Source organism: Arachis hypogaea, chromosome 18 (genome assembly GCF_003086295.3).
Source record: "Arachis hypogaea cultivar Tifrunner chromosome 18, arahy.Tifrunner.gnm2.J5K5, whole genome shotgun sequence".
Lineage (NCBI taxonomy): Eukaryota > Viridiplantae > Streptophyta > Magnoliopsida > Fabales > Fabaceae > Arachis > Arachis hypogaea.
Window position 1 is genome coordinate 38,726,370 of NC_092053.1, and position 26,030 is coordinate 38,752,399.

The following is a 26,030-nucleotide window of genomic DNA, read 5'->3' on the forward strand; positions in this document are numbered from 1 at the left end:
AATGCCCCTTTACTGGCGTTTTGACGCCAGCGAGCTCTTTTTCTCTGTGATTCCTCTACTTTATGTCCTGAACCTCCATTTCCCTGACTTATTCACTGAAATGCATTAATTAACATGAATAACAAAATAAAATAAACTCATATAATTGTTATAAACATCTAATTTTTGATAATGGCTGGGTTGCCTCCCAGCAAGCGCTTCTTTACTGTCTTTAGCTAGACTTTACTGAGCTTTTAATTTAGTCTCAATTTTGAGCATTCTTGCTCAACATTGCCTTCAAGATAATGTTTGACTCTCTGTCCATTAACAATGAACTTTTTGTCAGAATCAATATCCTGAAGCTCTACATATCCATATGGCGACACACTTGTAATCACATAAGGTCCCTTCTACCGGGATTTCAATTTTTCAGGGAATAATCTGAGCCTAGAGTTAAATAGCAGAACCTTCTGTCCTGGCTCAAAGACTCTAGATGATAGCTTTTTGTCATGCCACCTTTTTGCTTTCTCCTTGTAAATTTTAGCATTTTCGAAAATATTGAGTCTGAACTCCTCCAGCTCATTCAACTGGAGTAATATTTTCTCTCCAGCTACCTTAGCATCAAGGTTTAGGAACCTGGTTGCCCAGTAGGCCTTGTGTTCCAGTTCCACTGGCAGATGACAGGCTTTTCCATACACAAGCTGGTATGGAGAGGTCCCTATAGGAGTCTTGAATGCGGTTCTGTATGCCCATAGAGCATCATCCAGACTTCTTACCCAATCCCTTCTTCGGGTACTTACATTCAGGATTTATTTTAGTTCTCTATTTGAGACTTCAGCCTGCCCATTTGTCTGTGGATGATATGGAGTTGGCACTTTGTGGTTAATTCCATATCGGATCAGAGCAGAGTTAAGCTATTTATTGCAGAAATGAGTGCCACCATCACTGATCAGTACCCTAGGGACACCAAACCTGCTGAAGATATGCTTCTAGAGGAACTTCATCGCTGTCTTAGTATCATTAGTGGGTGTTGCAATTGCCTCTACCCATTTAGATACATAGTCTACTTCCACCAGAATATAAGTGTTTGAATATGATGACGGGAAAGGCCCCATGAAGTCAATACCTCATACATCAAACAACTCAATCTCTAAGATTCCTTGCTGAGGCATGGCATAACCGTGAGGCAGATTACCAGTTCTCTGGTAACTGTCACAGTTACGTACAAACTCTCGGGAGTCTCTATAGAGAGTAGGCCAGTAGAAGTCACATTGGAGAACCTTTGTGGCTGTTCGCTCACCTCCAAAATGTCCTCCATATTGTGATCCATGGCAATGCCATAGGATCTTCTGTGCCTCTTCTCTAGGCACACATCTACGGATTATTCCATCTGTGATGAGCGGATAATTTATACCCTTTTTGGCACTATTTTTATGTAGTTTTTAGTATATTTTAATTACTTTTTATTAAAAAATCACATTTCTGGGATTTACTATGAGTTTGTATATTTTTCTGTGATTTCAGGAATTTTCTGGCTGAAATTGAGGGACCTGAGCAAAAATCTGATTCAGAGGCTGAGAAAGGACTGCGGATGCTGTTGGATTCTAACCCTGCTGCACTCGAAATGGATTTTCTGGAGCTACAGAAGTCCAATTGGCGCGCTCTCAATTGCGTTGGAAAGTAGACATCCTGGGCTTTCCAGAAATATATAATAGTTTATACTTTGCTCGAGATTTGGTGGCCCAAACTGGCGTCCAAACGCACACCAAGGAATTCTAACGTAAAACGCCAGAACTGGCACTAAAACTGGCGTTAAACGCCCAAAATGGCTCCCCAACTGGCGTTTAACTCAAAGAACAGCCTAAGCACGAAAAAGCTTCAATGCTCAGCCCAAGCACACACCAAGTGGGCCCCGGAAGTAGATGTCTGCACTATCTGCACTTAGTTACTCAATTTCTGTAAACCCTAGTAACTAGTTTAGTATAAAAACTACTTTTAGCGAATTATCTAAAGACTTTTTGATGACTTTCATCATCTAGCTCATCATATTGTACACGTTTGGGGGCTAGCCATTCGGCCATGCCTAGACCTTCTTTCACTTATGTATTTTCTACGGTGGAGTTTCTACACCCCATATATTAAGGTGTGGAGCTCTTCTGTTCTTCATGAATTAATACAAGTACTATGATTTTTTTTTCAATTTATGCCTACTTCTTCTCCAAGATATACTCTTGTACTTAATTTAGTTAAGTCAGACTGAAGGGGTGACCCGTGACAATCACCCACTATCTTCAGTACTCGCTTAGCCAAGATCCACGTGCCTGATAACCACAAGCAGTCTACATGATGTTCAACGTAGTCATTGGACGATAGCCGGAGTATATTCTCTTGGATATCTAATACACAGACCGAGTCCGTGAGATTAGTATCTTCGTGGTATAGGCTAGAACAAGAGGCAGCATTCCTGGGATCCGGAAAGTCTAAACCTTATCTGTGGTATTCCGAGTAGGATTCGGGAAGGGATGACTGTAAAGAGCTTCAAACCTGCGAATGTTGGGCGCAAGTGATAGTGTGCAAAAGGATCAATGGATCCTATTCCGACGCTAGCGGGAACCGACAGATGATTAGCCCTGCGGTAGCTATGCCTGGTATTTTTCATCCGAGACGAGAAATCCGACAGTTGATTAGCCGTGCAGAAACTATAGTTGGACCATTTTCACTGAGAGGATCATACAGCTTGCCATGGAAAGGAGCACGCATGGTTGGAAGAAGGCAATAGGAAAGCAGAGATTCGGAAGCAATAAAGCATCTCCAAACGCTTATCTGAAATTCCCACCAATGAATTACATAAGTATCTTTATCTTATTTTATGTTTTATTTATCTTTTAATTATCAAAACCTCATAATCATTTGAATCCGCCTGACTAAGATTTACAAGGTGACCATAGCTTGCTTCAAGCCGACAATCTTCGTGGGATCGACCCTTACTCACGTAAGGAATTACTTGGACGACCCAGTGCACTTGCTGGTTAGTTGCGCAAAATTGTGAGAAAGGATTGAGATCACGATTCCGTGTACCAAGTTTTTGGCGCTGATGCCGGGGATTGTTCGAGTTTGAACAATTGACGATTCATCTTGTTGCTTAGATTGGGTAATTTTTATTTTATATTTAAGCTTTTTAATTTTTATTTTCGAAAAAAAAAGGACAAAAAAAATTAATATCAATAATAATACTTAGTTTTCTAAAAATTCATCAAAATTTTTAAGAATGAATTCCACCTTCAAGCTTCATGATGATATGTTAAAGCTTGGCTGGCTATTAAGCCATCTCTAAATCTTTTGGACCGGAGCTTTAACTTATCATATTCATTGGATTGTTGTATGTATTTGTTATGTTAAAGCTTGGCTGGCCATCTGGCCATGTCTAACTTTGTTGGACCGAAGCTTTAGAATAACATTCCATACACCTTTGGATTCTCATTTATAATTCTATGCTAAAGCTTGGCTGGCCATTGGCCATGTCTAATTTCTTGGACTGGAGCTTTAGATCAACATGGTATGAATCCTGGAATTCTTATTAAAAATTTTGAATTTCTTTATCTTCTTTTTCAAACATAATTTTCGAAAAATACAAAAAAAAAAAATTAATAAAATCATAAAAACAAAAAATTTTATGTTTCTTGTTTGAGTCTAGTATCAAATTTTAAGTTTGGTGTCAATTGCATGTCTTTAATTTTTCCTAAAATTTTTGAAAATTTCATGCATTGTGTTCTTCATGATCTTCAAGTTGTTCTTGATAATTTTCTTTATTTGATCTTTAAATTTTCTTGTTTTGTATCTTTTCTTGTTTTTCATATGCATTTTCGAATTCATAGGGTCTAAATATTAAAAATTTCTAAGTTAGTTGTCTTGCATGTGTTTCTTTTCTTAAAAATTTTTAAAAATATGTTCTTGGTGTTCATCATGATCTTCAAAGTGTTCTTGGTGTTCATCTTGACATTCAAAGTATTCTTGCATGCATTAGTTGTTTTGATCTTAAATTTTTATGTTTTGTTTCAATTTGGTGTTTCTCTCTCTCATCATTAAAAATTCAAAAATAAAAAATATATCTTTTCTTATTTTACTCATAAATTTCAATTTAAAAATTCTATCTTTTCAAAATAAAATCTTTTTCAATTTTCTTTTAATATTTTCGAATTCTTTTTAAAAATTTTCAAAATCTTTTTCATTTTTTCCTTTAATGTTTTCGAAAATTTTAAAATTGATTTTCAAAATTTTTTTCTTAATTTTATTTCATAATTTTCGAAAACTTACTAACATTTAATGTTTTGATTCAAAAAAATATTTCAAGTTGTTACTTGCCTATCAAGAAAGGGTCAATCTTTAAATTCTAGAATCATATCTTCTAATATCTTGTTAGTCAAGTCATCAACTTTAATTTCAAAAAATCAAATCTTTTTAATTTCCTTTTCAAATTTTTTTCAAAATAAATTTCAATCATATCTTTTTCAAAATCAATTTCAAAATCTTTTCTAACTTCTTATCTTTTCAAAATTGATTTTCAAATCTTTTTCAATTAACTACTTGACTTTTTATTTTACTATTTCTTATCTTTTTTCAAAATCATCTAACTACTTTTCTCTCTCTAATTTTCGAAAATAATTAACACCTTTTTCAAAAATCTTTTAATTAACTAATTGTTTTAAATTTTAATTCTATCTCTTTTAATAAATTCGAATTCTAACTTAAAATTAAAATAAAAACAAAAAATATTTTTCTTTTCTTAAAATTAAAATTTGAATTCTCTCCCTCTCTTTTCTCTCTATTTATTTTATTTATTTACTAAGACTTCTCTTCTTATAATTCGAATCCTCTCCCTCTCTCTGTGTTTGAATTTTTCTCATTCTCTCTCTACCTCATTCTTCTATTCTTCTACTCATATAAAGGAATCTCTATACTGTGATATAGAGGATTCCTATTCTTTTTTGTTCTCTTCTTTTTCATATGAGCAGGAACAAGGATAAAGACATTCTTGTTGAAGCTGATCCTGAACCTGAAAGGACTCTGAAGAGGAAGCTAAGAGAAGCTAAAGCACAACTCTCTGGAGAAAACTTTACAGAAATTTTTGAAAAAAAAGAAGACATGGCCAAACCCAACAACAATGGTGGAGATGCAAGGAAGATGCTTGGTGACTTTGTTGCACCCTCTTCTGACTTCTATGGAAGAAGCATCTCAATTCCTACAATTGGAGCAAACAACTTCGAGCTCAAGCCTCAATTAGTTTCTCTAATGCAGCAGAATTGCAAGTTTTATAGACTTCCTTTGGAAGATCCTCATTAGTTCTTAGCTGAATTTTTGCAAATCTGTGACACTGTTAAGACCAATGGGGTTAATCCCGAGGTCTACAGACTTATGCTTTTCCCTTTTGCTGTAAGAGACAGAGCTAGGACATGGTTGGACTCACAACCTAAAGAAAGCCTGAATTCTTGGGAAAAGTTGGTCAATGCTTTATTGGCCAAGTTCTTTCCACCTCAAAAGTTGAGCAAGCTTAGAGTGGAAGTCCAAACCTTCAGACAGAAGGAAGGTGAATCCCTCTATGAAGCTTGGGAAAGATACAAGCAATTGATCAGAATGTGTCTTTTTGACATGTTTTCAGAATGGAGCATCTTATGTATATTCTGTGATGGTCTATCTGAATTATCCAAGATGTCATTGGACCACTCTGCTGGTGGATCTCTTCATCTGAAGAAGACACCTACAGAAGCCCAGGAACTCATTGACATGGTTGCAAATAACCAGTTCATGTACATTTCTGAAAGAAATCCTGTGAATAATGGGATGACTCAGAAGAAAGGAGTTCTTGATGTTGATACTCTGAATGCCATATTAGCTCAGAATAAAATATTGACACAACAAGTCAATATGATTTCTCAAAATCTGACTGGATTGCAAGCTGCATCTGGCAGTGCTAAAGAGGCCTCTTCTGAAGAAGAAGCTTATGACCCTGAGAATCCTGGAATGGAAGAAGTGAATTACATGGGAGAATCCTATGGAAACACTTACAACCCTTCATGGAGGAATCATCCTAATTTCTCATGGAAGGACCAGCAGAAGCCGAATCAAGGCTTCAATAATAATGGTGGGAAGCCACGATTTGACAATAGCAAACCTTTTCCATCATCTTCTCAGCAACAGACAGAGAATTCTAAGCAGAGCCTCTCTGACTTAGCAACCATAATCTCTGATCTAAGTAAGACCACTCACAGTTTTATGACTGAAAAAAGGTCCTCTATTAGAAATTTGGAGGCACAAGTGGGTCTGCTGAGTAAAAGAGTTACTGAACTTCCTCTAAGTACTCTCCCAAACAATACAGAAGAGAATCTAACAAGAGAGTGCAAGGCCTTCAATTTGTCCACCATGGCCGAACCTGGAGAGGAGGAAGAGGCAGTGATTTCCACTGAGGGAGACCTCAATGGACATCCACTGGCCACTATGGAGTTCTCTCATGAGGAACCAGAGGAATCTGAGGCTCATACAGAGACCATAGAGATTTCATTGGACTTACAGTTGCCATTCATGAGCTCTGATGAGTATTCCTCATCTGAAGAGGATGAAGATATTATCGAAGAGCAAGTTGCTTTGTACCTAGGAGCAATCATGAAGCTAAATGCCAAGCTATTTGGTAATGAGACTTGGGAGGATGAACCTCCATTGCTCATCAATGAACTGAATGATCTGATTCAACTGAAATTACCTCAGAAGAAACATGATCCTGGAAAGTTCTTAATACCTTGTACCATAGGCACCATGACCTTTGAGAAGGCTCTGTGTGACATGGGGTCAGGTATAAACCTCATGCCACTCTCTGTAATGGAGAAACTAGGGATCTTTGAGGTATAAACTGCAAATTCTCACTAGAATTGGCAGACAAATCAAGGAAACAGGCTTATGGACTTGTAGAGGATGTCTTAGTGAAAGTGGAAGACCTTTACATCACTGCTGACTTCATAATCCTAGACACTGGGAAGGATGAGGATGAATACATTATCCTTGGAAGACCCTTCCTAGCCACAGCAAAAGCTGTAATTGATGTGGACAGAGGAGAGTTAGTCCTTCAATTGAATGAGGACTACCTTGTGTTTAAGACTCAAGGATCTTCTTCTGTAACCATGGAGAGGAAGCATGAAAAGCTTCTCTCAATACAGAGTCAAACAGAGCCCCCACACTCAACTTCTAAGTTTGGTGTTGGGAGGCCACCATTAAGCTCTGAATCTCTGTGAGGCTCTCTAAGAGCTCACTGTCAAGCTATTGACATTAAAGAAGCACTTGTTGGGAGGTAACCCAATTTTATTTAATTATATTTATTTATTTTCCATTGTCATTTTATGTTTTCTTTAGGTAGATGATCATGTGAAGTCACAAAAACAACTACAAAATTAAAGCGGAATTAAAAACAGCATAAAAAAATAGCACACCCTGGAGGATAGGCTTATAAACGCCAGTAAGGATAACAGAATGGGCGTTTAACGCCTAGCCTGGCAGCATTCTGGGCGTTAAATGCCAGAATGGGCAGCATTCTGGGCGTTTAATGCCAGAAAAGGGTGTTTGGCATCTGGCTGGTGTTAAACGCCAGAAATGGCAGATAGACTAGTGTTTAACGCTAGAAAAGGGTGTCTGGCTGGCGTTAAACGCCAGAAAGGGGCAACAGACTGGCGTTTAACGCCAGAGAAGGTAGCAGAACTGGCGTTTAATCACACATGCAGTCAGAAAATATTACACCTCCAATGGTACAGTTAACCATACATGGACCTGGATCATTACATTTTTCAGGTATACCCCCCATTAAAGCAGATATAGAACTACCTAAAGGAATAGTTTCTAATTCATTAATTTTATCTTTATGTATGCACAAATCTTTTAGAAACTTTGCGTATTTAGATACCTGCTAAATAACATCAAAAAGAGGAATAGTTACCTCAACCTTTTTGAATATTTCTACTATTTTGAGATGAAGTTCCATCTGCTTTCTGGGCTTCCTTGCAAGCTGTGGAAATGGAATAGGAAGGGCGCTACTTACAGCTTCTGTATCCTTTGGTGCTTCTTTCTGTGGTTGACCTTCTTCTCCTTCAACCATGTCCTGGACGTCCTCTTCCTCTTCAGCATCTTTCACCTCCACCACCTCCTCAGCTGGGGCGTGTTCTGGTGGGCTTGGCTCCTCATGGTTCCTCTCCTGGAATGTGGTTCTGGACCTCAAAGTGATGGCATTGATTCCACCCTTGGGATTAGGTAGGGGTTGAGAAGGAATTCTACTAGATCTTGAAGGTTGGTTGTTGGAATTAGGCAATGAATCTATCCTGGAGACGAGAGCCTGTAAAGTGGCAGTCAGACCATTTAAAGTAGAGTTCAGCTGTGTCTGTATGTCTTGTTGTCCTTGTGCAAGAGAATGGAGTATCTCGTCATTTGATGAGGAATTAGAATAAGTGATCTGAGGAACTTGTTGTTGGTTGTGCTGGGGTCCTTGGGACTGTCTTAGGTGAGATGCTCTGTAAGGTTGGTTCTGATTCTGCTATCTGTTGTTGTTATTGTTATTCCACCTCTGGTTTCTATTGTTGTCTCTGCCTCCTCTGTTATAGTTATCCCTCCAGCCATGGTTAGAATTATCTCTCCAACCCTGGTTGGAGTTGTCCTGCCATCCTTGGTTAAAGTTGCCACCTTGGTTGTAGTTGCCGCCTTGTTGATTGTATCCTTGATTCGGGTGGTCATAGAAGTTATGAGTGGCTGCTACAGTGTTGTCTTCATGTTGGAGCTGCGGACATTCATCACTATCATGACTATAATCAGCACAGATTCTGCATACTCTCTGTGGGACTAACTGTTGGCTTTGTTGTGGTGGGGGATGCTGAGCTTGTTGTTGATTTAACTGCATCTGCTTCAGTAGGTTGGTCATTTCATATATACTCTGTGTAAGAGCAGTAGTTTCACTGCTAGAGGAAACCTCTGCAACAGCTTTGGAATGACCGTGTCTGTGCCTATGATTCCTTGTGGACTCAGCTAAATTACTGATCAGTTGCCATGCTTCATCTGCGGTCTTGTACTTTTTCATAGAACCATTACTAGCACCATCCAATGTGGTCTTATCCTGAGGCTTCATTCTTTGAGTGAAGTAGCTGATCAACACTAGTCTGTCAATCATGTGATGGGGACATGCGTCTGGAAGACTCTTAAAATGCTCCCAGTACTCCTAGAGAGTCTCCGATTCACCTTGAACAATGCAGGAGATCTCCTTCCTCAGTCTATCTGTAACTTCAGCTGGAAAGTATTTTTCCAAAAATTCTCTCCTGAGCGTATCCCAGTTGGTAACAGTCGCTTTAGGTTGGGAGTAGTACCACTCCATCGCCTTTCCCTTAAGAGAAAATGGAAAGGCAGTTAGCAGAATAGAAATTTCATCTGCACCATTACGCCTAACAGTAGAACAGGCTGTCTGGAAATTCCTAAGGTGCTTGATTAGCTCCTGAGCAGGTAAGCCATGAAACTTGGGCATCAAGTTGATTAGTGCAGTCTTTAGTTCAAAATCTGTAGCCAGAGTTGGGTGATGCACTTGATACGGCTGCAGTGTAAAATTTGGTGCTCCAGCTTCCTGGAGAGTAATCCTCCTAGGTGCTGCCATGTTATCTGCATGTGAATTAACAGAATCAGTAGTAAATAAACTTGTTTTGCTCTCGGATGGCGGTTCAGATTTGCCCTCAGATGAGATTGGTGAATCGATAATAATCACTTCACCGCCCTCAGAGGCTAGCCGACGTCGAGCTCGCCTAATACGTGAAAGAGTTCTTTCAATTTCAGGATCAAATGGGGCTAAGCTCGGATAAGGCAATGAACACGTCATTCAATGAGAAAAACATATAGCTCATGGTAGCAAAATAAAAATAAAATATGCAAATAAAAATAAAAATATGTACACTAATTAATAATTTTAGCACAGTATTACAACTCCCCGGCAACGGCGCCATAAATTGACGAGAGGGCAGAAGTCGGCTAATTAAGAAATCAAAATATGGATACGTTGTGAGTATAGTTCTCAATCAGCTAAGATCCGCCTCATCAATTTAGAAAAGGATGTCACAAAATTTAGAATAAAATACTGGGAGTATGAGTCCCAGGTCGTCTCCCAACGAGTTGCAGAAATGGGTGCTAATTTACTAATCAGGAATTTCTGAGAAAGTTGGGTTGAATAATGATTAATTAAATACTTGTAAATTAAAGCAATAAAACTAAGAATTATTATTAATATAAAAAGCCTTGACTGAGGGAATGATTAATTGGAAGTTCTGTCCTTGTTGGAATCTTCTCAAGTGTAGTATAAAGAGGTTGTTGTTTTCACTTAGTTAACCCTTACTAAATAAAGGAAAGTCAAGTGATTGAGCTAACTCTTATCCGCAAGTCCTAGTCCTCTCCCTTGGGAAGGTCTAGCATTAGTAGATACATAATTAGCCAACAACGTCCAATTCAACTAAGCACTTGAGCATTCCAACTCAAGTGTCTCCTCTTAATCAACCCCCATGTCAAGTAGAGGATCTACTCCCTTGACATGAATATAATGCTCATAAAAATATAAGAATACATAATAAATTAAATAAAATAGAGATTGAAAATTAATTAAAAATAAAAATAATTCTTTCCATTAACAATCCATGAAAATAATCCAATTGTAACTCTGAACATAGAAGACTAAGTAACAACCCAAATGAGATAAATAAAAAGAGTAAAGAAATAGGAAACAAATTAGAACATGTATCTTCAACGGAGGTAATGACTCTTCAATGTCCAAAATCCAAAGCAAACGCATAAACTATGAATGTAAAGCAATTCTAGAGGAAGAGTAGTTTCTCTCTAGATTCAGATTTAAAACCTAAAAACTATCCTAATGAGAATGTGTCAATGTGTGTTGAGTCTCTGCATGTTTCCTGGCTCTAATCTGTGTCTTTGGGCCAAAAACTGGGTCAAAATGCAGCCCAAAATCGCCCCCAGCATTTTCTGTTAATTTTGCAAATCGCGCATGTCACGCGTACGCGTCGGTCACGCGTCTGCGTCGCTGGTCTTTTTGGCGTGTTACGCGTTCGCGTCAAGAACGCGCTCGCGTCGCTTTGCATAACTCCAATCCACGTGTACGTGTCAGGTACGCGCACGCGTCACTGCGATTTTCTCCATTTCGCGCGCACGCGTGAGCCATGCGTGCGCGTCGAAGCTCGCTGGTCATCTCCTTAGTTTCTTGTGTTCCTTCCATTTTTGCAAGCTTCCTCTCCATTCTCTAAACCATTCTTGCCCTATGAAGCCTGAAACACTTAACACATGGATCACGGCATCGAATAGTATAAAGGAGAATTAAAATAGACAACTAAAAGACTTCTAGGAAGCAAGTTTTCAACCATAGAACTAAACTAGGAAGGAGTTGTAAAATCATGCAAATCATATGAATAAGTGGGTAAGGACTTGATAAAAACCACTCAAATAAACACAATATAAACCATAAAATAATGGTTTATCAACCTCCCCACACTTAAACATTAGCATGTCCTCATGCTTATCTGAAGGAGATAAAATAAATGAGTAGGGAAAAGTAAGACTCAAGCAATGCAATGCAACCTATATATATGAATGCAACTATGTGATTTTTTCTACTTGGTTAAAAAGCAAATAAGTTCTTCAAGACAAATATAAATCAAATTCCACTAATTCAAATTATACAGTGAAAACAAGTAAACTTGTAAGAAGATAGCTCATGAAAGCAGAGAACATAGAATCAAGCATTGAACCCTCACTGATGGTGTATGTGCACTCTAGTCTCTCTAGTGTATAGGGTAATCACTCCATTCTTCTCTAATCATGCTTTCTAAACTTTGTTTTTCACCTAACCAATCAACAATGTTTAATGTACCAATGCAAACGTCATGAGGTCTTTTTCAAGGTTGTAATGGGGCTAAGGTAAGGGTGAGGGTGTATATATGGCTAAGTGAGCTAAAATATGAATCTTTGACTAACCTAAGCTCTCACCTAACATACATACACTCTATATAATTTCTAATTTCATGCCTAGCTACCCAAAATTTCCCACTTTGCATTACATACTCATGCTTCAACCTTTCTTTGAACTTATATCACATATGCATTGATCTTTTAACTTAACATTTGGGTAATTTTTTTGTCCCCTTATTTACTTATTTATTTATTGAATATTTTTTTTAATAGAAAAATAAACAGAACTTATCAATGCACATGAATTTTTAATTTTTCTGGTTTCACATGAGTAGGTTCCCAAATTCCCAATATTCAAATAAATTAGAAACATGATACATTCCCTTATTAACCCATGTTCCCACAGTTTTTCCATACTTAATTAACACACAATCTCTATCTTAATCTAACCAAAGATTCAATTTGGGATAATTAATTATTTTTTTGCTTAAGGCTAGTGACGTGGTAAAATATAGAACAAATGGGATTAAAAGGCTCAAAGTGGCTAACAAAGGTAAATGGAAGGGTAGGCTTATTTGGGATAAGTGAGTTAAAACAAATGATGGACTCAATCATATACATGCATATAAATATACTAAACATTGGACATATAGGATGAAACAAAGTATAAATCACAGTCATAGAAAAGTAAACACACAAGAATAAAATCATGGTTAAATAATGTAACCATGTAATTAAGCTCAAAATCTTACGAGTTGTGTGTTCTTAGCTTTTTAAACTATGTTCCAATTACAACTTCAAACAAATTTAACACAAAAATTTTGATTTAAATTAGTGAAATTTTTCAAAAAAATAGGGTCATAAAAGAAACTAATTATTTTTCAATCAAGTAGAACATGCATGCAAATAACCTATTACTATGCAATTTATCCTATCCTAATAAAAAGAAAAAATAAATAAATATCCTATTTTATTGGTGTTAGGGAAGAGAAATTACCTCTGGAAGTCAGGTACTGATCGACCTCCTCACACTTAAGGCTTTGCACAGTCCTCGGTGCCATCTGTCAGGAACAAAGGGAGACTGGTAGCAGTATCTCCACAACCAGGACTGTCATGGCTCCCTGTGCTGGTGAATGAAGTAGAGTCTGGGGTGTTTGGGTCTTTCTCAGGGCTGTGGTTTCCCATAAGTAGCTCCTTGAGGAATGTGAATCGGCGCTGGTTATGGCACTCTCGTAGCTTTGCCTTCTGGTCTTGCCGGTCCAACCTTTCAAGTATCTGATGGAGCAGCTGATTTGTTGTGGGTGCTTGTGTTATGGAAGGAAGGATGTCTTCAGCCAAGTCTTCAGGCTGGCTGGTAGTGGCTGTTGGAGGTCTGATACATTTCCCGTTAGGGACGTACTGATCATCCCGTGGAAGCATGGCTTTGGTGTCCCCAGCTCTGTAGGAGACTCCGGCTGCTGAGACTAGATCTGAAATCAAGGTAGAAAAAGGGAGGTTGCCCGCAATTTGTACGTGTTCCATAGCATTCCGGATGTGTCTTGGTAAGTTGAGGGGCTGGTCTGTAAGGATGCACCAGAGTAAAACAGCCATGTCTGCAGTGAAAGAGGACTCGTGAGTGCTCAGAAAGATGTAATGGGACATAATCTGTGCCCATACCTGAGCCTCCAAGGTAAGTGCTGAATCCAATATCCCTTTAGGTTGGGAGCGATGGTATCCATAGGTCCATCTGCTGCCAGGTTGTGCTATAACTCTGAGAACGGCGTCCCAGTCAAATTTGTATGTCTGGCGCTTGAGTGAGGCTTCTTGGAATGCGTCTAATCCTTCTAGAGCAGGGGGAAGATCTAAAGCTCGATGAATGGCTTCTTCAGTTATAGGGACTTACTTCTGACGGACATAGATAGACTGCAGGGTTGGCAAGTGAAAATTGGAGTAGAATTCAACTACCCATAATAGATTAACCTATCGTGGCTGTCTCCGTAGGAATCCCCATTCTCTTCGTTCAATGCGGGGCTCAACAAATTTAACAATGTGGGTTGGGAGGATGAGAAGGCGCTCATTGTTATAGTTCCTATCTGCCAGAATGGGGAACATCTGCTCACAGTAGCGGTTAGTGAACCGCGCAGTGTCCTTTGCTGGGAAGGCTTTCTCCTTTTCGTCGACCTTGAGGATCCTCTTGATTCTTTTTGTTGAGGGTTTTACCGCTGTTGAAGGTGTCTCCACAGCTAATGCTCTTTTTGTTTCTCCTTGATGGTGGTTTGGGAGTAGCTTTCTCTTTATCCTTCTTGGTGGCCATCCTAAAAAGGAAAAGGAAAGGAACTTGTGAAACTTAAAGTTTAGAGCAAGGAATGGAACATAACAAATGATAATCAATGCACGGTAAAGAAGGATGTCGTTAACACATGGTTGCAACTACATGTGAAAAGTACATCAATGGAAATATAGCAAGTGCATGTGATGACAATTAAATGCAAGATGTTTATTGGCATGCCGGTAAAGGCATGAGTAGCATAGATCAAGCATTCAATGTCCAAGTTAGATTACCAACTCTTTCAAACTAACAATCTATTTGTAATGACAATTAAATTTAATGAATGAAATATAAAAAGGGGTTTTGTGAAAAACATGCATCAAAATAGTAGAATAGAATAATATAAAAATAATGCATAATGCCATACAGGCTTTTTCACAAACACTTAGCATGCATGGTAAATATGTTGTTGAAAGAATTAAATTTGAACATGCAAGCAACCCTTTTAGGAGTAATATATAATTGTCAAATAATTCCTTAATAATCCACAAGCAAAATATAGAAAATAATAACCCAAATAAATTTCCAACACCAATTAAAAAGGGTTAAAAAGAAAAAGAAAGAAAAAGAAAACATAGATAATGAAAGTAAAAAGAAAGAGAAGAAGAAGACATAAATAAAGATATAATAATAATAATAGAAAAGTAAAGAGGGAAGAAGAAAAGAAAAGAACCTTGATGATGAGTGTGAAGAAGAAAGAAGGGGGGGGAAGAGAGTAAAAAGTGAGAAGGAAAAAAGAAGAAAGAAGGAAGAAGAAAGAAATAAGAAAGGAAAAGAGAAAAATAGGATTTGGGGAAAAGATAGGATATTCTGGCGCTGATCTAGTAAAACTGTGAGTCGCATGTGACGCGGACGCGTGAGTCACGCGTGCGCGTAAATTGCAAAATTTTTAAGTGACACGAACGCGTCGGTCACGCGGACGCGTGACTTGAATTATGCTAGTGGCGCGAGAGCAGCCGCGCGCTCGCGCAACTCTCTGTCTCAGACGCTTAATTGCCAAAATTTTTGGGTGACGCGTGCGCGTGGGTGACGCGCACGCGTGAATGGCATTACTTCAAAAAATGCCGCGGACGCGTGGGGGACGCGTTCGCGTGATAGGGCTTGTACTTCTAGCATGGTTCTAGCCCCACTCCATCACAACTTTCTGCCATACATCCATTTACGTCGATTTCGCGGGGTCACGCGTGCGCGTGGGTGACGCGCACGCGTGGAGGGCTGGATTTGCAAACAACGCGGACGCGTCAGGGATGCGTTCGCATGCATGCATTGGTGCCAAAGGCACGCTTCCAGCCATGCTCCCGCGAGACTTTCTGTTCAAATCCCCTTTTCGCTAATTCTCCTTTGACGCAGACGCGTCGCGTGCCTTTTTTTTTTTATGCAGAATGCGAATGCAAATGCAGACTATATGCAGAGGTTATTAGAAGAGTCATTAACAAAAACAAAAGAGAATAAAGTAAAATAAAACTAAGACTGAAACGGAACGATCATACCATGGTGGGTTGTCTCCCTCCTAGCACTTTGCTCTTACGTCCTTAAGTTGGACGGTCTTCAGGCTCATTCTGCTTCTGTTGGTGGGTCTTCCAAGAGGAAAACCTCTAGTTCTTTGTGGTCCTTCATCTTCTCACCATGATAAAGCTTTAGGCGATGTCCATTGACCTTGATGAATTTGGAGCTAAAAGGGTGACGCAGGTGAAAAACTCCGTATGACTCTGCTTTTTCTACTCTGTATGGACCTTCCCATTTTGATCTCAGTTTACCTGGCATGAGCCTCAGTCTGGAGTTATAAAGAAGAACTAACTTTCCTGGTCTGAATTCTCTCCTTTTTATGTGCTTGTCATGGACAGCCTTCATCTTTTCTTTGTATCGCCTGGAGTTGTCATATGCTTCTAGGCGAAGGTTCTCCAGTTCTGCTAGTTGCAGCTTTCTTTCAGCACCGGCTTCCTCGAAATTCATGTTGCACTCCCTCACAGCCTAGAAAGCCTTGTGCTCCACCTCTACTGGAAGGTGGCAAGTCTTTCCGTATACTAAGCGGAAGGGGCTCATCCCAATGGGTGTCTTGTATATTGTTCTGTATGCCCAGAGTACATCTTGTAGCCTGGCACTCCAGTCCTTCCTATGAGGCTTTACTATCTTCTCCAGAATACGTTTAATCTCTCTGTTAGAGACTTCTGCTTGTCCATTGGTTTGGGGATGGTAAGCTGTTGCTACTTTGTAAACTATCCCATGCTTCTTCAGTAATCCTGTTAGTCTCCTGTTACAAAAGTGGGTGCCTTGATCGCTCACGATTGCTCATGGTGATCCAAAGCGACAAATAATATGGTTTCTAACAAAGAAAACAACAGTGTTAGCATCATCAGTACGGGTAAAAATCGCTTTCACCCATTTAGAAATATAATCCACAGCTAACAGTATATAAAAGTAGCCATTAGAGTTTGGAAATGGACCCATGAAGTCAATGCCCCAAACATAAAAAATTTCACAGAAAAGCATAATTTGTTGAGGCATCTCATCCCTCTTGGATATATTACCAAATCTTTGGTAAGGAGAACAAGATTTACAAAATTCAGCAGCATCTTTAAAAAGAGTAGGCCACCAGAATCCACAGTCTAAGATTTTTCTAGCTGTTCTTTGAGGGCCAAAATGTCCACCACTCTCAGATGAGTGGCAGACCTCTAAAATGGACTAGAATTCTGATTGAGGTACACAACGTCTAATTACCTGGTCAGCACCACACCTCCATAGATATGGGTCATCCCATATATAATATTTGGACTCGCTTTTCAGCTTGTCTCTCTGATGCTTAGTAAAATGTGGAGGGAAAGTGTGGCTAACTAGATAATTAGCTACAGGTGCATACCAAGGGACTACTTCGGATACTGCATGTAAGCTATCAAATGGGAAAGTATCATTTACAGGAGTGGAGTCATCCTTAATGTGCTCAAGGCGACTCAAGTGGTCTGCCACTAAATTCTGGTTACCACTCCTATCCTTAATTTCTAAATCAAATTCTTGCAGCAGTAGTATCCAACGTATTAGCCTTGGTTTGGACTCCTTTTTAGCTAATAAATACTTTAGAGCTGCGTGGTCTGAGTACACTACTACCTTAGTACCAAGTAAATAGGCTTGAAATTTATCCAGAGCAAAAACAGTAGCAAGAAGCTCTTTTTCAGTAGTAGTGTAATTAGACTGAGTAGCGTCTAAGGTCTTAGACGCATAAGCAATTACAAAAGGATCCTTACCTTCGCGCTGAGCCAGCGCCGCTCCTACTGCATGGTTGGAGGCGTCACACATAATCTCAAAAGGCTGGCTCCAGTCAGGTCCTCTCACAATTGGAGCTTGAGTCAGGGCGATTGATGAGCGGATAATTTATATGCTTTTTGGCACTATTTTTAGGTAGTTTTTAGTACGTTTTAGTTAGTTTTTATTATATTTCTATTAGTTTTTAAATAAAAATCACATTTCTGGATTTTACTATGAGTTTGTGTATTTTTCTGTGATTTCAGGTATTTTCTAGCTAAAATTGAGGGACCTGAGCAAAAATCTGATTCAGAGGCTGAAAAAGGACGGCAGATGCTGTTGGATTCTGACCCTCCTGCACTCAAAATGGATTTTCTTGAGCTACAGAAGCCCAATTGGCGCGATCTCAATTGCGTTGGAAAGTAGACATCTTCGGCTTTCCAGAAATATATAATAGTCCATACTTTTCTCGAGATTTGATGGCCCAAATTGGCGTCAAAATGCCGGTCAGAGACCATTTTCTGGCGTTAAACGCTAGAACTGGCACAAAAGCTGGAGTTAAATGCCCAAACTGGCACAAAAGCTGGCGTTTAACTCCAAGAGAAGCCTATGCACGTGAAAGCTTCAATGCTCAGTCCAAGCACACACCAAGTGGGCCCAGAAGTGGATTTCTGCATCATTTACTCATTTCTGTAAATCCTAGGCTACTAGTTCATTGTAAATAGGACCTTTCGCTATTGTATTTTCATCTTTAGTTCATCTTTTGATCTCTTGATCACGTTTTGAGGGCTGGCCTCACGGCCATGCCTAGACCTTTTATTCTTATGTATTTTCCACCGTGAAGTTTCTACACCCCATAGATTAAGGTGTGGAGTTTTGCTGTTCCTCATGAATTAATGCAAAGTACTACTGTTTTTCTATCCAATTCACGCTTATTCTTATTCTAATATATTCATTCACATCCAAGAACATGATGAATGTGATGATCAAGTGACACTCATCACCTTCTCACTTTATGAACGTGTGCCTGACAAACACTTCCATTCTACATGAAAACAAGCTTGAATGTATATCTCTTAGATATCTAATACAGGGGACTGAGTCCGAGATATTAGAGTCTTCGTGGTATAAGCTAGACTCCATGGGCAGTATTCTTGAGATCCGGAAAGTCTAAACCTTGTCTATGGTATTCCAAGTAGGATCTGGGATGGGATGACTGTGACGAGCTTCAAACTCACGAGTGTTGGGCGTAGTGACAGACGCAAAAGGATCAATGGATCCTATTCCGGCATGAGTGGGAACCGACAGATGATTAGCCGTGCGGTGACAGTGCATTTTGGACCATTTTCACTGAGAGGACGGACGGTAGCCATTGACAACGGTGATCCCCAACATACAGCTTGCCATGGAAAGGAGTATGAATGATTGGATGAAGGCAATAGAAAAGCAGAGGTTCAGAAGGAACAAAGCATCTTTATACGCTTATCTGAAATTCCTACCAATGAATTGCATAAGTATCTCTATCTTATTTTATATTTTATTTATCTTTTAATTATCAATTCTCCATAACCATTTGAATCCGTCTGAATGAGATTTACAAAATGACCATAGCTTGCTTCAAGCCGACAATCTCCGTGGGATCGACCCTTACTCATGTAAGGTATTACTTGGACGACCCAGTGCACTTGCTGGTTAGTTGCATCGGAGTTGTGAATAAAAGTGTGAATCACAATTACGCGTACCAAGTTTTCAGCGCCATTATCAGAGATCACAATTTCGTGCACCAGCGATCTTTAGCTTATCAAATGCTTGCATGCAATCCTCACTAAACTCGAACTCAATATCTTTCTGCAGCAATCTGGATAAAGGTAATGCTACCTTACTGAAGTCCTTAATGAATCTCCTGTAGAAACTTGCATGGCCTAGGAACGAACGGACTTCCCTCACGGAGGAGGGGTAAGGTAAACTAAAAATAACATCCACCTTTGCTGGATCTACATAAATGCCAGTATTAGACACAACATGTCCTAGTACAATTCCTTATTTTACCATAAAATGAAAATTTTTCAAAATTTAACACAAGGTTTGAACTAACACACTTGTCTAATACTCTAGATAAACTATCCAAGCAAAGGTTAAATGAATCACCATATACGCTAAAATCATCCATAAAAACCTCCATACAGTTCTCAATAAGATCAGAGAAAAGACTCATCATACACCTTTGGAAGGTGGCTGGTGCATTGCATAAACCAAAGGGCATTCTCTTATAAGCATAAGTTCCAAAAGGACATGTAAAAGTAGTTTTTTTTGATCTTCAGGAGCTATATGAATTTGAAAATAGCCTGTATAACCATCTAAAAAGCAGTAATGGGATTTACCTGACAGGCGATCAAGCATATGATCAATAAATGGCAAGGGGTAGTGATCCTTGCGAGTGGCTTGGTTGAGACGCCTATAGTCAATGCAAACCCTCCATGAATTCTACACTCTAGTTGTCAGAAGCTCTCCATGCTCATTCCTTATTGTTTTGACTCCAGACTTCTTGGGCACTACTTGAACTGGACTGACCCATTCACTGTCTGAGATGGGATAAATGATATTTGCTTCAAGTAGCCTAGTCACTTCTTTCTTGACAACTTCTAAGATGGTGGGATTCAATCTTCTCTGGTGCTGACAGACAGGCTTTGCTCCCTCTTCTAGGAATATTCTGTGCTCACAAACTTGAGGGCTGATGCCTACTATATCTGCCAAGCTCCATCCAATTGCTTTCTTATGTTTTCTCAGTACACTAAGCAGCTGTTCTTCCTATTGAGAAGTGAGTTCCCTTGCAATGATCACTGGGAACTTCTGCTTATCCTCAAGGTAAGCATACTTGAGGTGTGGAGGAAGGGGCTTTAATTCCAATTTCTTCTCATGGCTAGGTTCTGGATCTTCCGGGGCTAGTGATAATGGCAAAGTGTCCTCATTGTGCTCAGTTAGTGTCCCCACACTTGGACCTTGCTCCAAGTGCTTATTTTCTAATTCTTCTTGGTGAATCTCAGCTACAGTTTCATCAATAATATCATACTGAAAGATAGAATAATCTTCCGGAGGGTGCTTCATAGCTTCATTTAAATTGAACTTCACTGCTCTGCCATCTATCTCAAAGGAGTAAGTTCCTGAGAATGCATCCAGCTTGAACTTTGAAGTCTTCAGGAATGGTCTTCCAGGAAGGATTGATGATGGCCTTCCTGAGTTATTAAGGGGCATTTCCAGGATATAGAAGTCAATGGAAAATGTGAGCCCCTTAATGCTCGCTAATACATCTTCAGCAATTCCAACCACTGTAATAATGCTTTTATCTGCTAACACAAAACGAGATGCCGACCTTTTTAAGGGAGGGAGCCTCAAAGTATCATATATAGACAATGGCATTATACTAACACACACCCCTAAATCACACATGCAGTCAGAAAATATTACACCTCCAATGGTACAGTTTACCATACATGGACCTGGATCATTACATTTTTCAGGTATACCCCCCATTAAAGCAGATATAGAACTACCTAAAGGAATAGTTTCTAATTCATTAATTTTATCTTTATGTATGCATAAATCTTTTAGAAACTTTGCGTATTTAGGTACCTGCTGAATAACATCAAAAAGAGGAACAGTTACCTCAACCTTTTTGAATATTTCTACCATTTTGAGATCAAGTTCTATCTGCTTTATGGGCTTCCTTGCAAGCTGTGGAAATGGAATAGGAAGGGCACTACTTGCAGCTTCTGTATCCTTTGGTGCTTCTTTCTGTGGTTGAGCTTCTTCTCTTTCAACCATGTCCTGGACGTCCTCTTCCTCTTCAGCATCTTCCACCTCCACCACCTCCTCAGCTGGGGCGTGTTCTGGTGGGCTTGGCTCCTCATGGTTCCTCTCCTACAATGTGGTTTTGGACCTCAAAGTGATGGCATTGATGCCACCCTTGGGATTAGATAGGGGTTGAGAAGGAATTCTACTGGAGCTTGAAGGTTGGTTGTTGGAATTAGGCAATGAATCTATCCTGGAGACGAGAGCCTGTAAAGTGGCAGTCAGACCATTTAAAGTAAAGTTCAGCTGTGTCTGCATGTCTTGTTGTCCTTGTACAAGAGAACAGAGTATCTCGTCATTTGATGAGGAATTAGAATAAGTGATCTGAGGAACTTGTTGTTGGTTGTGCTGGGGTCCTTGGGACTGTCTTAGGTGAGATGCTCTGTAAGGTTGGTTCTGATTCTGCTGCCTGTTGTTGTTATTGTTATTCCACCTCTGGTTTCTATTGTTGTCTCTGCCTCTTCTGTTATAGTTATCCCTCCAGCCATGGTTAGAATTATCTCTCCAACCTTGGTTGGAGTTGTCCTGCCATCCTTGGTTAAAGTTGCCACCTTGGTTGTAGTTGCTGTCTTGTTGATTGTATCATTGATTCGGGCGGTCATAGAAGTTATGAGTGGCTGCTACAGTGTTGTCTTCATGTTGGAGCTGCAGATATTCATCAGTATAATGACTATAATCAGCACAGATTCTGCATACTCTCTGTGGGACTAACTGTTGGCTTTGTTGTGGTGGGGGAGGCTGAGCTTGTTATTGATTTAACTGCATCTGCTTCAGTAGGTTGGTCATTTCACATATACTCTATGTAAGAGTAGTAGTTTTACTGCTAGAGGAAACCTCTGCAACAGCTTTGGAATGACCGTGTCTGTACCTATGATTCCTCGTGGACTCAGCTAAATCGCTGATCAGTTTCCATGCTTCATCTGCGGTCTTGTACTTTTTCATAGAACCATTACTAGCACCATCCAGTGTGGTCTTATCCTGAGGCTTCATTCTTTGAGTGAAGTAGCTGATCAACACTAGTCTGTCAATCATGTGATGGGGACATGCGTCTGGAAGACTCTTAAAACGCTCCCAGTACTCATAGAGAGTCTCCGATTCACCTTGAACAATGCAGGAGATCTCCTTCCTCAGTCTATCTGTAACTTCAGCTGGAAAGTATATTTCCAAAAATTCTCTCCTGAGCGTATCCCAGTTGGTAACAGTCGCTTCAGGTTGGGAGTAGTACCACTCCCTCGCCTTTCCCACAAGAGAAAATGGAAAGGCAGTTAGCAGAATAGAAGTTTCATCTGCACCATTACGCCTAACAGTAGAACAGGCTGTCTGGAAATTCCTAAGGTGCTTGATTAGCTCCTGAGCAGGTAAGCCATGAAACTTAGGCATCAAGTTGATTAGTGCAGTCTTTAGTTCAAAATCTGCAGCCAGAGTTGGGTGATGCACTTGATACGGCTACAGTGTAAAATCTGGTGCTCCAGCTTCCTGGAGAGTAATCCTCCTAGGTGCTGCCATGTTATCTGCACGTGAATTAACAGAATCAGTAGTAAATGAGCTTGTTTTGCTCTCGGATGGCAGTTCAGATTCGCCCTCAGATGAGATTGGTGAATCGATAATAATCACTTCACCGCCCTCAGAGGCTAGCCAACGTCGAGCTCGCCTAATACGTGAAAGTGTTCTTTCAATTTCATGATCAAATGGGGCTAAGCTCGGATCAGGCAATGAACACGTCATTCAATGAGAAAAACATATAGCTCATGGTAGCAAAATAAAAATAAAATATGCAAATAAAAATAAAAATATGTACACTAATTAATAATTTTAGCACAGTATTGCAACTCCCCGGCAACGGCGCCAAAAATTGACGAGAGGGCAGAAGTCGGCTAATTAAGAAATCAAAATATGGATACATTGTGAGTATAGTTCTCAATCAGCTAAGATCTGCCTCATCAATTTAAAAAATGATGTCACAAAATTTAGAATAAAATACTGGGAGTATGAGTCCCAAGTCGTCTCCCAACGAGTTGCAGAAATGGGTGCTAATTTACTAATCAGGAATTTCCGAGAAAGTTGGGTTGAATAATGATTAATTAAATACTTGTAAATTAAAGCAATAAAACTAAGAATTATTATTAATATAAAAAGCCTTGACTGGGGGAATGATTAATTGGAAGTTCTGTCCTTGTTGGAATCTTCTCAAGTGTAGTATAAAGAGGTTGTTGTTTTCACTTAGTTAACCCTTACTAAATAAAGGAAAGTCAAGTGATTGAGCTAAATCTTATCCGCAAGTCCTAGTCCTCTCTCTTGGGAAGGTCTAGTATTAGTAGATACATAATTAGCCAACAACGTCCAATTCAACTAAGCACTTGAGCATTCCAACTCAAGTGTCTTCTCTTAATCAACCCCCATGTCAAGTAGATGATCTACTCCCTTGACATGAATATAATGCTCATAAAAATATAAGAATACATAATAAATTAAATAAAATAGAGATTAAAAATTAAAAATAATCCTTTCCATTAATAATCCATGAAAATAATCCAATTGTAACTCTGAACATAGAAGACTAAGTAACAAGCCAAATGAGATAAATAAAAAGAGTAAAGAAATAGGAAACAAACTAGAACATGTATCTTCAACGGAGGTAATGACTCTTCAATGTCCAAAATCCAAAGCAAATGCATAAACTATGAATGTAAAGCAAATCTAGAGGAAGAGTAGTTTCTCTCTAGATTCAGATTTAAAACCTAAAAACTATCCTAATGAGAATGTGTCAATGTGTGTTGAGTCTCTGCATGTTCCCTGGCTCTAATCTATGTCTCTGGGCCGAAAACTGGGTCAAAATACAGCCCAAAATCGCCCCTAACATTTTCTGTTAATTCTGCAGATCGCACATGTCACACGAACGCGTCGGTCACGCGTCTGCGTCGCTGGTCATTTTGGCGTGTCACGCGTTCGCATCAAGAACGTGCTCGCGTCGCTTTGCAGAACTCCAATCCACGCGTACGCATCAGGTATGCGCACGCGTTACTGCGATTTTCTCCATTTTGCGCGCACGCGTGAGCCATGCGTGCGCGTCGAAGCTTGGTGGTCATCTCCTTAGTTTCTTGTGTTCCTTCCATTTTTGCAAGCTTCCTCTCCATTCTCTAAGCCATTCCTGCCCTATGAAGCCTGAAACACTTAACACATGGATCACGGCATCGAATGGTTTAAAGGAGAATTAAAATATACAACTAAAAGACTTCTAGGAAGCAAGTTTTCAACCATAGAACTAAACTAGGAAGGAGTTGTAAAATCATGCAAATCATATGAATAAGTGGGTAAGGACTTGATAAAAACCACTCAAATAAACACAATATAAACCATAAAATAATGGTTTATCAGAGATCCTCACCCTTTCACTAGAAGAGTCAACTTTGATCAAAGGTTGGACCAAGTCCTTATGGACATCTGTGTGGAAGGAGCACAATGGAAGAGAGACTCAAGAGGCAAGCCGGTTCAATTGAGAAGGCCTGACCTCAAACCCGTGGCTAGGAGATGGTTGGAGTTCTTCCAACGCTCTATCATTCCTACTAGCAACTGGTCTGAAGTTACTGTGGACCGGGCTATCGTGATCCATAGTATCATGATTGGAGAGGAAGTAGAAGTTCATGAGATTATATCTCTAGAACTATACAAGGTGGCAGACAAGCCCTCCACTTTGGCAAGGTTGTCTTTCCCTCATCTCATCTATCACCTATGCAATTCAGTTGGAGTTGTCATAGAGGAAGACATCCTAATTGAAGGAGACAAGCCCATCACTAAAAAAAGGATGGAGAAAACAAGAGAGCCAACTCATGGACCTCAACAAGAGCATGAGGAAGTTCTTCATCAAGAAATCCCTGAGATACCTCAAGGAATGCATTTCCCTCCACACAACTATTGGGAGCAACTCAACACCTCCTTAGGAGATTTGAGTTCTAACATGGAGCAACTAAGAATGGAGCACCAAGAGTACTCCATTATCCTCCATGAAATTAGAGAAGACCAAAGGCCATGAGAGAGGAGCAACAAAGGCAAGGAAGAGACATAGAGGAGCTCAAGCACTCTATAAGATCTTCAAGAGGAAGAACAAGCCACTATCACTAAGGTGGACTCGTTCTTTAATTTTCTTGTTCTTATTTTTTTGTTTTTTGATTTTTTATGCTTTATGTTTATCTATGTTTGTGTCTTTATTACATGATCATTAGTGTCTAGTGCCTATGCTTTAAAGTTATGAATGCCCTATGAATCCTTCACCTTTCTTAAATAAAAAAATATGTTTTTACTTGAAAAAGAACAAGAAGTACATGAATTTTGAATTTTAAAATATTTTAATTATTTTGATGTGGTGGCAATACTCTTTGTTTTTCTGAATGAATGCTTGAACAGTGCATATTTTTGATAGTGAAGTTTATGAATGTTAAATTTGTTGGCTCTTAAAAGAATAATGGAAAAAGAGAAATGTTATTGAGGATCTGAAAAATCATAAAATTGATTCTTGAAGCAAGAAAAAGCAGTGAATAGAAAAAAATTATATATGCGAAAAAAATGGCGAGAAAAAAATAAAGGAAAAAAAAGGAAAAAGCAAGCAGAAAAAGCCAACAGCTCTTTAAACCAAAAGGCAAGAGCAAAAAGCCAATAACCCTTTAAACAAAAAGGCAAGGGTAATAAA

At 39.3% G+C, this 26,030-nt stretch overlaps 1 non-coding gene across 1 annotated transcript; it reads left to right on the forward strand.

The window, feature by feature from the left end:
- The first annotated feature begins 22,372 nt into the window (after positions 1-22,372).
- On the forward strand, positions 22,373-22,480 carry LOC112774188 (small nucleolar RNA R71). Its single transcript, XR_003188687.1, has one exon. It is a non-coding gene; the product is annotated as a small nucleolar RNA R71 (small nucleolar RNA).
- The last annotated feature ends 3,550 nt before the right edge of the window (positions 22,481-26,030 follow it).